The following is a 12259-nucleotide window of genomic DNA, read 5'->3' as shown; positions in this document are numbered from 1 at the left end:
AGTCTTAACCATCAGCCAGTCAGCCCCCGACTTCATCCAACCACAGATCCCTTTGTACTTTCAAGTAGCCAATACCGCTTTCCCTGTCCACAACAAGTTCTCATTTTTAGCCTAAATACTTTTAAGGCAGGAAGGTAAGATTTTCTGCTTCTATCCACCCAGCTCACAATAGGCATGCATATTAGGAAATTAATTAAGCTTGAGATGTACACAGTCTTTATTAAATAAAAAATTCCATAAACATAAGGTTTACCCAAACAAAAAGTTTTTCCACAGTTTCCAAGTTTTTAATATGAAAGGATTACTTCATTCTCAAGTACAACAGGGCCAAAAGGTCTGTTTCTGTGCTTTAGACACGATGTAATAATTATTTCATTGCAAAACATTATTTTGGACATTGGAAATTTCAGACAGGAAGAAAATGGCAGAAAATTTCTTCCCAAAAAACTGCAAATTTAATTGGCTCCAAGTGTCACAGTGTAATGGTTCAAAACTGGGCATGCATGAGGCGCTGTGGACCATCAGGAGCAGCAGAATTGCATTCAACCACAATCTGTAACCTCATGGACCGGCATGTCCCCTACTCTACCATTACCATCAAGCCGGGGGAACAACCCTGGTTCAAGGAAGAGTGCAGGACGGCATGCCAGGAGCTGCACTTGGCTTAGCTAAAAATGACGTGCCAACCTGGTGAAGTTCCAACACAGGAATACTTGCATGCCAAACAACAGAAGCAGCATGTTATAGTTCTGTCCATCAAATGTTGTCTGAGAGATCCAACAACAGACCAGATCTAAGCTCTGCAGTCTTGCCAAATCCAGTCATGAATGATGGTGGACAAATAAACAATTAATGGGAGGAGAGGATTCCACAAATACCTCCATCCTCAATGATGGGGGAAACCCACTACATTAGTGCAAAAGGCAAGGCTGAAGCATCTGCAAGAAATACCAAGTGGATGATTCATCTGGGCCTCCTCCTCAGTTCCCCAGCATCAAGGATACCAGTCTTTCTTCAGACAATTCAATTTGCTCCACATGGTATCAAGAAATAGCTGAAGACACTGGGTACTGCAAAGGCTATGGGCCCTGACAACATTCTGGCAAAAACATTGAAGACTTGAGCACCAGAACTATCTGCATCCCTAGCCAACATGTACAAGTACAGCTAAAACACTGCATCTGCCCGACAATGTGGAAACTTGCCGGAGTATGTCTTGTCCACAAAAAGCAGGACAAATCCAACCCAGCCAATTACCACCCCATCAGTCTACACTGGATCACAGCAAAGTAATGGAAGAGATCATCGACTGTACTATCAAGTGGCACTCGCTCAACAATAGCCTGCTCACTAATGCTCAGTTTGGATTCCACCAGGGCTACTCAGCTTCTGACCTCAAAGCCTTGGTCTAAACATGGACAAAAGAGGCAAATCCCAGGGCTGAGGTGAGAGTCATAGAAGTCTACAGCACAGAAAAAGGCTCTTCAGCCCATCGAGTCTGCGCCGGTCAGGCAAGTACCTAACTATTCTAATCCCATTTTCCAGCACTAGGCCCATAACCTTGTATGCCATGGACTGCCAGAGTGACTGCCCTTAGCATCAAGTGTGACATAAATGAACCCTAGCAAAACTCAAGTCAATGGGAATCGAGGGGAAAACTCTCCATTGGTTGGAGTCATATCTAGCACAAAAGAAGATGGTGCAGTCGTTGAAGCTCAGTCATCTCAGTCCCAGGACATTGCTAAAGTTCCTCAGGATAGTGTCCAAGGCCCAAATATCTTCAGCTGCTTCATCAATGAACTTTCCTCCATCATAAAGGTCAGAAGTGGGGGTTTTCGCTGATAATTGCACAATGTTCAGTACCATTTGCGACTCCTCAGGTACTGAAGCTGTCAATGTCCAAATGCACCAAGACCTGGACAACATTCAGGCTTGGGCTGACAAGTGGCAAGTGATATTCATGTCACACAAGTGCCAGGCAATGACTATCTCCAACAAGAGAGAAGAATCTACTCATCTCCCCATAACACTCAATAGTATTACCATTGATGAATTCCCCCACTATCAACATCCTGGGAGTTACCACTGACCAAAAACTAAACTGTACCAGCCATATGCACACTGTGGCTACAAACGTTGGTTAGAGGCTAGGAATTCTGCGGCAAGTAACTAACCTCCTGACTCCCCAAAGCTTGTCAGCCATCTACAAGCCACAGTTCAGGTGTGATGGAATAGTCTCCACTTGCCTGGATGAGTGCAGCATCAACAACACTCAAGAAACTCAATACCATCCAGAACAAAGCAGCCTACTTGATTGGCACCCCATTCATCATCTTAAACATCCATTCCTTCCACCACCAATACACAATGCCAGCAATGCACACCATCTACAAAATGCATTGCAGCAACTCGCCAAGGCTCTTTCGACAGCATCTTCCAAACCTGCAACCTCTACCCCCTAGAAAGACAAGGGCAGCAGATACATGGGAACACCACCACCAGCAAGTGCCCCTCCAAGCCACATACCATCCTGACTTGGAACTATATTGCTATTCTTTCACTGTCATTGGATCAAAATCCTGAAACCCCCTTCATAACAGCACTGTGCCATGCATCACATCACATGCACTATAGCAAGTCAAGGTTGTAGCTCACCATCATCTTCTCGAGAGCAATTAGGGATGGGCAATAAATGCTGGCCTAGCCAGCAATGCCCACATTCCATGAATGAATAAATAAAAAAATTATATACAGATTCTCATTATAAATGTTTACATAAGCAGCTCTAACAAATATGTTGACTTTAAAACACTACTGAAAATATTGGCACATCACATGATTTCTGGGTACAGTGGAATAGCGGTTATGCTCCCAGACTAGTAATCTTGAGGCCTGGATTAATGATCCAGAAATAGGAGGTCAAAACACATTAGACAGCCCGGGAATTTAACTCAAGTTAATTAATTAAATAAACTTGGAATAATAAGTCAGTCACAGTAATGGTGACCAGTAAACTAATTAACAGTCGTAGGTCCATTGAGTCATAGAGGTCCACAGCACAGAAAAAGGCCCTTCAGCCCATCGAATTTGCCAGTCAAACAAGTACCTAACTATTCCAATCCCATTTTCCAGCACTAGGCCCATAGCCTTGTGTGCCATGGCACATCCAAATACTTCTTCACAATTGCACATCCAAATACTTCTTCTGCCTCTACCACCCTTTCAGGCAGTGAGTGCCTGATTCCTACCACCCTCTGGGTGAAATAATTCTTCCTCACATCCCCTTTAAACCTCCTGCCCCCATCCAGTTCATTAGGGAAGGAAATCTGCACCATCCTTACCTGGTCTGGCCTATCTAACACCAAACCCACTGTACTGTGGTTAACTCTTAAATGCTCTCAAATAGCCTCGAAACCCACTCAGTTATGCCAAACCACTATAGAAACTGTAATAGGAATAAAATCTGACAGGTCTCCCATGGTGACTTGGGCCTTGGTGCCTGGCCTGTGAAAACTTCAAGTGATGGCTACAACCAACACCTGAGCCCCAAGCCAGAGATGCGTAACACCATTAGGGTAGCTGTGAAAAATAGTGGAGGAGATGCACTCACAGACTGCACCATTTTGTTCAGCAAGTCCTTTTTGAATGCTCAGGATTTGAAGCTGCGGACATCTACAACCTACAGAGCTTCCCCAGTGCAGGAGGCTTCAACAAGACCCTTAACAATACCATTGGTTGTGTGAAATTCCTGAAGACATTCAAGGAACAGGGCAACCTGGTGCCACTGTCGACCCTCATGGTAGTGTCGCTGTTCAAACTGCTATCGCAATGGAACCACATTGTGACCATCCATCTCTGCAACCCCCATATTCCTGTGGATATGCTCACTTTCCTTGTCAAGTACATCGAGATGGCTGGGAATAGCACTGGAGTCAAGGGCCTGTTCAGGGTTTGGATGAGAAAACAGGTCAAGGTTATCCTGAAGGTGGACAGGGGAACCATCCTCCCTCCCTCCAGCTTTGTTAGCAAGGGAAATCAGAGCTGCTTGTTTAACAGTGCAGCCCAGAGTTTGTCATATCTGCATCAAATTTGTTCATGTGACGGCCAACTGCAGCTCAGTCATGTACAAGAACTGGAAACAGGAAAGCTACTACACAAAGGACCGTAAGCAGAGCAAGTGCTGCAACTTGTTTAGTGGGGCAGGCCACCTCTACAAAACCTGCCCAAAACACTGCCTCAGAACAACCCTAGAGAGGCAGACCAGGGTAGTTTTCTCAACCAACAACAATGAAATAATTTGTGAAGTTTGGATATGGAGAAACATACCCAAGGGCTGTGACTATAACAGACAACTGGGCTAGTAGGTTTCAGTGTGTCTAAAAGATTGTCTCCATAAGGTGCTCAGCATTGAGTCTATTATGCGATGTGTTTCACGCGTGGGGTACCTTGTCAAGGTCAAAGTTGACCTGCAGTTTCTGCAGGAGTGCAGAATACTGCATCTCAGCACCTACAGGCAATAGTTGCAATGGTAGTCCCACAGGTCATCGGTCCGGTGAGAAGAAAATGATTCCCCTTGTTCCTGCCCAGGTATTCTGTTGTGGGGAAGCAGCTTCACCATCTCTGAAGTTAAGGAGGTGATAGATGGTCTCCTCCTTGTAGTTGTATTTACAAAAAACACCCCACTCCAGTTAATCAATAACAGCCCGGTACAGTGTCTTCCAGCAGTACCCACTGCTGCTGGACATCCAGGCCGCTCATTCTTGGTGGTAATTTCAACTGCATCACCAATGCGGGTCGATGATCTGGCACAGCAGACAGTAAACTAGACATCACATCCATACTCCTGATGGAAACGGTAAAAGATGACAAACTACACAACGTCTTCAGCAACCCTGCAGATGAAGCACCGTGTAGATACACCTGGTTGAAGCCAGATTAGTCTGTCCATTCCAGGCTCACCTGCCTGTCTGTATCCCAAGCATTCATGGTCAAATGCACAAATGTCAAGCTGGTGTTCTTTTCTGACCACTACCTCCAAATGGCAAACTGCCACCTCCAAGATGATCATAGGGTTGGCAAGGGGACAATGAAGCTAAATGTGAAACTGCTGACCCCAGAGCAAAAAGGAAATCAAGAGATTACAAAGATTGGAGATTCGTGAAACCTCTATCTCCCCCATAAACCGGCGGGAGGCAACCAAGGTGAACATCAAGCGGTTCTTAATCCTCCAAGGCTTTCAAACTTTTGGGGGGGGGGGTGGAGAGAAGAGAGAGAGAGAGAGAGAAAAGAGACGACATGGACGGGTGGGGAGGTGGAGGGAAATGCCCTGACTCCACAAAAGCACGTAGTATACACCCATCAGCTAAAGGGGGAAGCACAGTCGAAACACATCGCATACTGAACTTGAACGCCTCCATTAACATGCTTGGCAATCTGTGGACCCATCAAAACTGTGGTCATTTGCCAATCTAATTGTCTGTTATAATCCCAGCCCTTTGTTTTTGAATGCTGTGGATATGCAGGGACAAACCTGTTTCACAGTTGTGAAAATTGGCCCTGGTCCTCCTCAATATACTTATTCCATCCAGGTGAGACCCAGGGAAGTCGGGGGGTGGGGGTGGTTGGCAGAGGTGGTGTTGGAGAGCAGGGTGGTGGTAGTGTGCATGGTGGTCATCCAAGCAGGGAGATTTGGGCTCTCCTCTGTTTGCACTGTCTGTCCACTCTGTTCCTCTTGAAATTGTTGCTGCTCCGATTCCCAGAGCTGGGGTGCGCACTTGGTGCTTTGGGGATGGGATGTGCTGGGCCCTTCACTGCTCCCAGTGTTTGACAGCTGGGAGTTCTTCTCCTCTAACTCCTCAGAATTGCTACTTCTTTTGCTGTTGTAGCTTTTCTTGCCCTTGCTCTTGCTCATCCAAAGAGGAGAAGTGTAACCAGCAGCCTGATGGAAGTGGACAGCGCGGTAATGCATACCAAGGGTCAGCAAATCCTTTCATTCCAGGTTGTACAACGTGAAGCCCATATGTCCTCCATCATGGAGATATTAGACATCAGTAATGGAAGAGTGTGGGCAAACTGCTAACTCTGGACAACCTTTCAAAGGCCATCAGGATCCTTTGAGACAAGATATACATTTTGTAAAAAATGTTTCGATTTCATCAATGCAAAAGATGAGGCTGAACCATTTGCAACAACCTGCAGCCAGGAGTGCCGAGTGGACTATCTTCCAGAGGTCTCCAGCATCGTAGATGCCAGGCTTCAACCAATGCAATTCACTCCACATGATATCAAGAAACAGCTGAAGGCACTGGATACTGCAAAGACTATGGGCCCTGACAATATTCCAGCAATAGAACTGAAGACTTGTGCTCCAGAGTTTGTCGTGTTCCTTGCCAAGCTGTTCCAATACAGCTACAACACTGGCATCTACCCACCTATTTGGAAAATTGCCCAGTTATGTCCTGTACAGAAAAAAACAGGACAAATCCAACCTAGCCAATTACCACCCCATCAGTCTACTCTCCATCATCAGTAAAGTAATGAGAAAGGGTCATCAACAGTGCTATCAAGCGGCACTTGCTTAGCAATAACCTGCTCACTGACGTCCAGTTTGGGTTCTGCCTGGGACACTCAGCTCCTGGCCTCAATACAGCCTTGGTTCAAAGATGGACAAAAGAGCTGAACTCCCGAGGTGAGGTGAGGTGAGAGTGACTGTTCTTGACATCAAGGGAACATTTGACAGAGTATGACATCAAGGAGCCCTAGCAAAACTGGGGTCAATGGAAATCAGGGGGAAAGCTCTCGGCTGATTGGAGTCATACCTAGCACAAATGAAGATGGTTGTGGTTGTTGGAGGTCAATCATCTCAGCTCCAGGACTTAATTGCAGGAGTTCTTCAGGGTAGTGTCCTAGGTCCAACCATCTTCAGCTGCTTCATCAATGACCTCCTATCCATCTTAAGGTCAGAAGTGGGGATGTTCGCTGATGATTGCACAATATTCAGTACCATTCGCGACTCCTCAAATATGATGCACTCCATGTCCAAATGCAGCAAAACCAAGGTAATATCCAGGCTCCGGCTGACAAGTGGCAAATAACATATGTGCTACACAAGTGCCAGGCAATGACCATCTCCAACACGAGAATCTAACCATTGCCCCCTTGACATTCAATGGCATTACCGCTGCTGAATCCCCCACTGTCAACATCCTGGAGATTACCACTGACCAGAAACCAAACTGGGCTAGCCATATAAATACTGTGGCTACAAGAGCAGGTCAGAGGCTAGGAATCCTGCGGCAAGTAACTCACCTCCTGACTCCCTAGAGCCTGTCCAGCATCTCCAAGGCCCAAGTCAGGATTTGATAGAATACTGTCCACTTGCCTAGATGAGTGCAGTTCCAACAACACTCATGAAGCTTGACACCATCCAAGACAAAGCAGCCCACTTGATTGGCACCCCACCCACAAATATTCGCTTCCTCCACCGCCGATGCACAGTGGCTGCAGTGTGTGTACCATCTACAAGATGCACTGCAGGAACACATCGAGGCTTCTTAGGCAGCACCTTCCATACCCACAACCACTAGCATCTGGAAGGGCTAGGGTAGCAGATACATGGGAACACCATCACCTGGAAGTTCCCCTCCAAGCCACACACCATCCTGATTTGGAATTATATCGCCGTTCCTTCATTGAAGCTGGATCAAATCCTGGAATTTTGTGGGTGTACCTAAACCACAAGGGCTGCAGCAGTTCAAGAAGGCAGCTCACTACCACCTTCTCAAGGGAAATTAGGGATGGGCAATAAATGCTGGCCTGACCAGCACAGACACACAAAATAGGAGGAGTAAATCATTCATCCCTTCCAGCCTGCTCCGCCATTCAATATAATTGTGGCTGATCCTCTATCTCAACACCATACTCCTGCTCTCTTCCCAAATCCCTTGACACCTATAGAGTCCAGAAATCTATTTCCTTCTTAAATATATTCAGTGACTTGGCTTCCACAGTCTTCTGTGGTAGAGAATTCCACAGGTTCACCGCTTTCCGAGTGAAGAAGTTTCTCTTCATCTCAGTTCTAAATAGTATCCTCGTACCCTGAGATTATGACCCCTTGTTCAAGATCCCCAACCAGAGGAAATATCACCCCCACATCCAGTCTGTCCAGCCCTGTCAGAACTTTATACGTTTCAATGAGATCCCCTCTCATTCTTCTAAACGCCAGTGAATACAGGCCTAGTCAACCCAATCTCTCCTCAAACGGCAATCCTACCATCCCAGGAATCAGCCTGGTGAACTTTCTCTGCACTCGCTGTATGGCAAGTATATCCTTTCTTAGATAAGGAGCTAAAATTGCATACACTACTCCAGGTGAGGTCTCACCAAGGCAGTAAGACATCCTCGCTCCTGTGCTCATGTCCTCTCGCAGTGAAGGCCAACATGCCTTCTTAACCACTTGCTGCAACTGCGTGCTTGCTTTCAGTAATTGCTGTACAAGGACACTCAGGTCCCTTTGGGAAATGTTGATGTACAATCAATCACCATTTAAGTAATATTCTGCCATTCTGTTTTCCCTACCGAATATGGATAACTTCATACTTATCCACATTGTACTGCATCTGCCATGTATTTCCCCACACACTCAGCCTGTCTGAATTTCTTTGAAGTTGGTGCAATGACTCAGCCTTGTTTGACCACAGATTTCACTGAGATAGGGTTTGCGGTGATTTCATTGTTGACGATCACGGCTTGCATGTAATCATGGAGTACGCAGATGATGGTGACAAATTTCATAGGGCAGCCCAAGGCAACCTCAAGAGGTCAAAAACACCCATCGGCTAAGGGCTTGTGACCAACCAAAATGGAGAAGGCTCATTCAGGGAGGCACCAACCACGTAAGACACTTTGGCAGGAATGTGCAGGGGTAAAGCCGAGGTTTTGGAGGGAGCACACAAACAGCTCATCTCCTATACCTTCAAGCATCCACCTACCGCACATGTGGCAGAGTCTGCATATCAAGCAATGGATGTAGCAGCCACCTCACAGAATCTCTCAGTGCAGAAGAGGCCCTTCGGCCTATCGAGTCTGCACCGATTTGTGAGAAACAACTGACCTACCTACCTAATCCCATTTACCAGCACTTGGCCCATAGCCTTGAATGTTACGACGTGCTAAGTGCTCATCCAGGTACTTTTTAAAAGGATGTGAGGCAACCCACCTCCACCATCCTTCCAGGAAGTGCATTCCAGACCGTCACCACCCTCTGGGTAAAAATGTTTTTCCTCACATGCCCCCTAAACCTCCTGCCCCTCACCTTGAACTTATGTCCCCTTGTGACTGACCCTTCAACTAAGGGGAACAGCTGCTCCCTATTCACCCTGTCCATGTCCCTCATAACCTTGTACACCTTGATCAGGTCACCCCTCAGTCTTCTCTGCTCCAACGAAAACAATCCAAGTCTATTCAACCTCTCTTCATAACTTAAGTGTTTCACCCCAGGCAACATCCTGGTGAATCTCCTCTGCATCCCCTCCAGTGCAATCACATCCTTCCTATAATGTGGTGACCAGAACTGCACACAGTACTCCAGCTGTGACCTCACCAAGGTTCTATTCAACTCCAACATGACCTCCCTACTTTTGTAACTATGCCTCAATTGATAAAGGCAAGTGTCCCATTTGCCTTTTTCACCACCCCACTAATATGCCCTCCGCCTTCAGAGATCTAAGGACACACATGCCAAGGTCTTTGGTCCGCAGAACTTCCTAGTGTCATGCCATTCATTGAGTATTTCCTTGTCAAATTACTTCTTCCAAAGTATATCACCTCACACTTTTCAGGGTTAAATTCCATGTGCCACTTATCTGCCCATTTGACCATTCCATCCATATCCTCCTATAGCCCAGGACACTCAACCTCACTGTTAACCACCCGGCCAATCTTTGTGTCATCTGCAAACTTACCAATCCTACCCCCAACATAGTCATCTATGTCGTTTATATAAATGACAAATATTAGGGGACCCAACACAGATCCCTGTGGTACACCACTGGACACTGGCTTCCAGTCACTAAAGCAGCCTTCTGTCAACACCCTCTGTCTCCTACAACTAAGCCAATTTTGAATCCACTTTATCAAATTACCCTGTATCTCATGTGCATTTGCCTTCTTCATAATTCTCCCGTGTGGGACCTTGTCAAAGGCTTTGCTGAAATCCATATAAACTACATCAACTGCACTACCCTCATCTACACACCTGGTCACCTCCTCAAAAAATTCAATCAAATTTGTTAGGCATGACTTCCCACTGACAAAGCAATGCTGACTATCCCTGATCAAACCTTGCATCTCCAGTGGAGATAGATTCTCTCCTTCAGAAGTTTCTTCAATAGCTTCTCTACCACTGACAGAAAACTCACTGGCCTGCAGTTCCCTGGCTTATCTCTACAACCCTTCTTAAATAGTAGAACCACATTAGCTGTTCTCCAGTCCTCTAGCACCTCCCCTGTGGCCAGAGAGGAATCAAAAATTTGGGTCAGAGCCCTTGAGATCTCCTCCCTTGCCTCCCTCAGCAGTCTAGGACACAAATCATCTGGACCTGGAGATTTGTCCACCTTTAAGCCTGCCAACACCTCCAATACCTTGTCGCTCCCAATATCCATTTACTTAAGAACCTTGCAGTCTCTTTCCCCGAGTTCGATACGTTCATCCTCATTCTCTTAGGTGAAGACGAATGTGAAATATTCGTTCAACATTCTAGCGATGTCCTCTGGCTCCACCCATAGATTGCCCCCTTGATCCCTAATGGGCTCTACTCTTTCCCTGGTAATCCTCTTCCCATTGATATAAAATATCTTGGGATTTTCCCTACTTTTACCAGCCAGAGCTTTCTCATATCCCCTCTTTGCTCTCCTAATTGCTGTCGAACTGAAGTGGAAGTTAGAAGTTTATGATTTTCTAAATTTCATGTCTTTGATAATGGATTCTCATTTTCCAATGACAGACAGTAGGCTTAATTAGCCTATTGTTTCCTGGGTTTCTGTATCCCTCCTTTCTTGAACAGCGGTTTACATCTGCGGTTTTCCAATCCACTGGGAACTTTCCAGGTTTAGGGAATTTTGCAAGATTATAACCAATTCATCCACCATCTCTGCGTGCATATCCCATGAATTAATAAGAAAAAATTGCAATCTTCATTCAACAAAATATTTCAATTGAATTCTGCTATTCACTATTACCCTACCAGAAATTCCTGTAATGTGCATCTGGTCAATCCAAAAACTGCTTCAGTGCATAAATCAATAAGACACACTGGCCCAGATGTGTGGAATTTAATACTCCTGGAAACATGAAACAGCCTGACAAAACTTTTGTTGAAATCAAAAATGAAAAATTTCTCCTAGATAGATATTCTTTGTGATAATATAGTAGTAAATATCTGTCCATTGGTCTTCTATATCATTCACTTTATTTTTATGCTCTAAGGTAATCTCAATTACTGCTCTTAATACTCGTCCTTTTTGCTCTCTTTCTTGAAACAGCAATCTGCCAGTGTAAACAGCTAAATTCATAATTAACTGTAATCATCTTAATGTATAAGATGAGGATTCAGCTTTCTGGTTTTCTTTCCCATCGATACACCATGACTCATGTATCTCTCTTTCTCTCTTCCTTTCTCTTCCTTGAGGGCAGTCAACCTTCAAACAAATGCTTATACCCCCTGCTCCTATAAAATATAACAATCCATTTGATGTATTTTAATCTTGCAATTGTCATAAATGCTGTGATCACGATCATTTATACTGTGTGTGAATTATATGGAAATAAATTAATTAAATACATAAAAAATAAATAAAACCAATTCAAACCGGCTTCCGGAGCCAAAACAAATTGTGACCATGTTCTTTGGGAATTGGGCGAATCAATCCTCTGACCCCTTCACTGTCAGGTCAGGCTGCTGATGGTGTTGGGGATATTGTTCTGAGGAGCCAGTGAGTGTACCAAAAACTGGAGGGAGTTTATAGCCATGGTGAAACAGAAATTGGGAATGTGGGAGCGATGCCCTATCTATTGCAACCAAATGATCAGGTGCAAGGTGCTATCGGTGTTGCTCTGCATGGTGGCAGTCTGGCCCACACCCTAATCCTGTGCTGTGGTGGTTACTCAAACCATCTGCTTTAGTCAAAAATGAACCCTCTCCACAGTAATATGACATACAAACCTCTAGATAAAAAGGGGTCACCCTCATCCTGATGGCCAC

The 12259-nt window shown here is 45.3% G+C and overlaps 1 protein-coding gene across 1 annotated transcript in view; it reads right to left on the bottom strand.

Moving 5' to 3' along the window:
* Positions 1-12259, bottom strand: part of dnajc1 (DnaJ (Hsp40) homolog, subfamily C, member 1) — a 329426-nt gene that overhangs the window by 245432 nt on the left and 71735 nt on the right. The gene's annotated exons all lie outside the window — the stretch shown is intronic.

The sequence above is a fragment of the Carcharodon carcharias genome, chromosome 3, assembly GCF_017639515.1.
Source record: "Carcharodon carcharias isolate sCarCar2 chromosome 3, sCarCar2.pri, whole genome shotgun sequence".
Taxonomy (NCBI): domain Eukaryota; kingdom Metazoa; phylum Chordata; class Chondrichthyes; order Lamniformes; family Lamnidae; genus Carcharodon; species Carcharodon carcharias.
The sequence above is the reverse complement of the archived record's forward strand: the minus strand, read 5'-3'. Positions and strand labels throughout refer to the sequence as shown.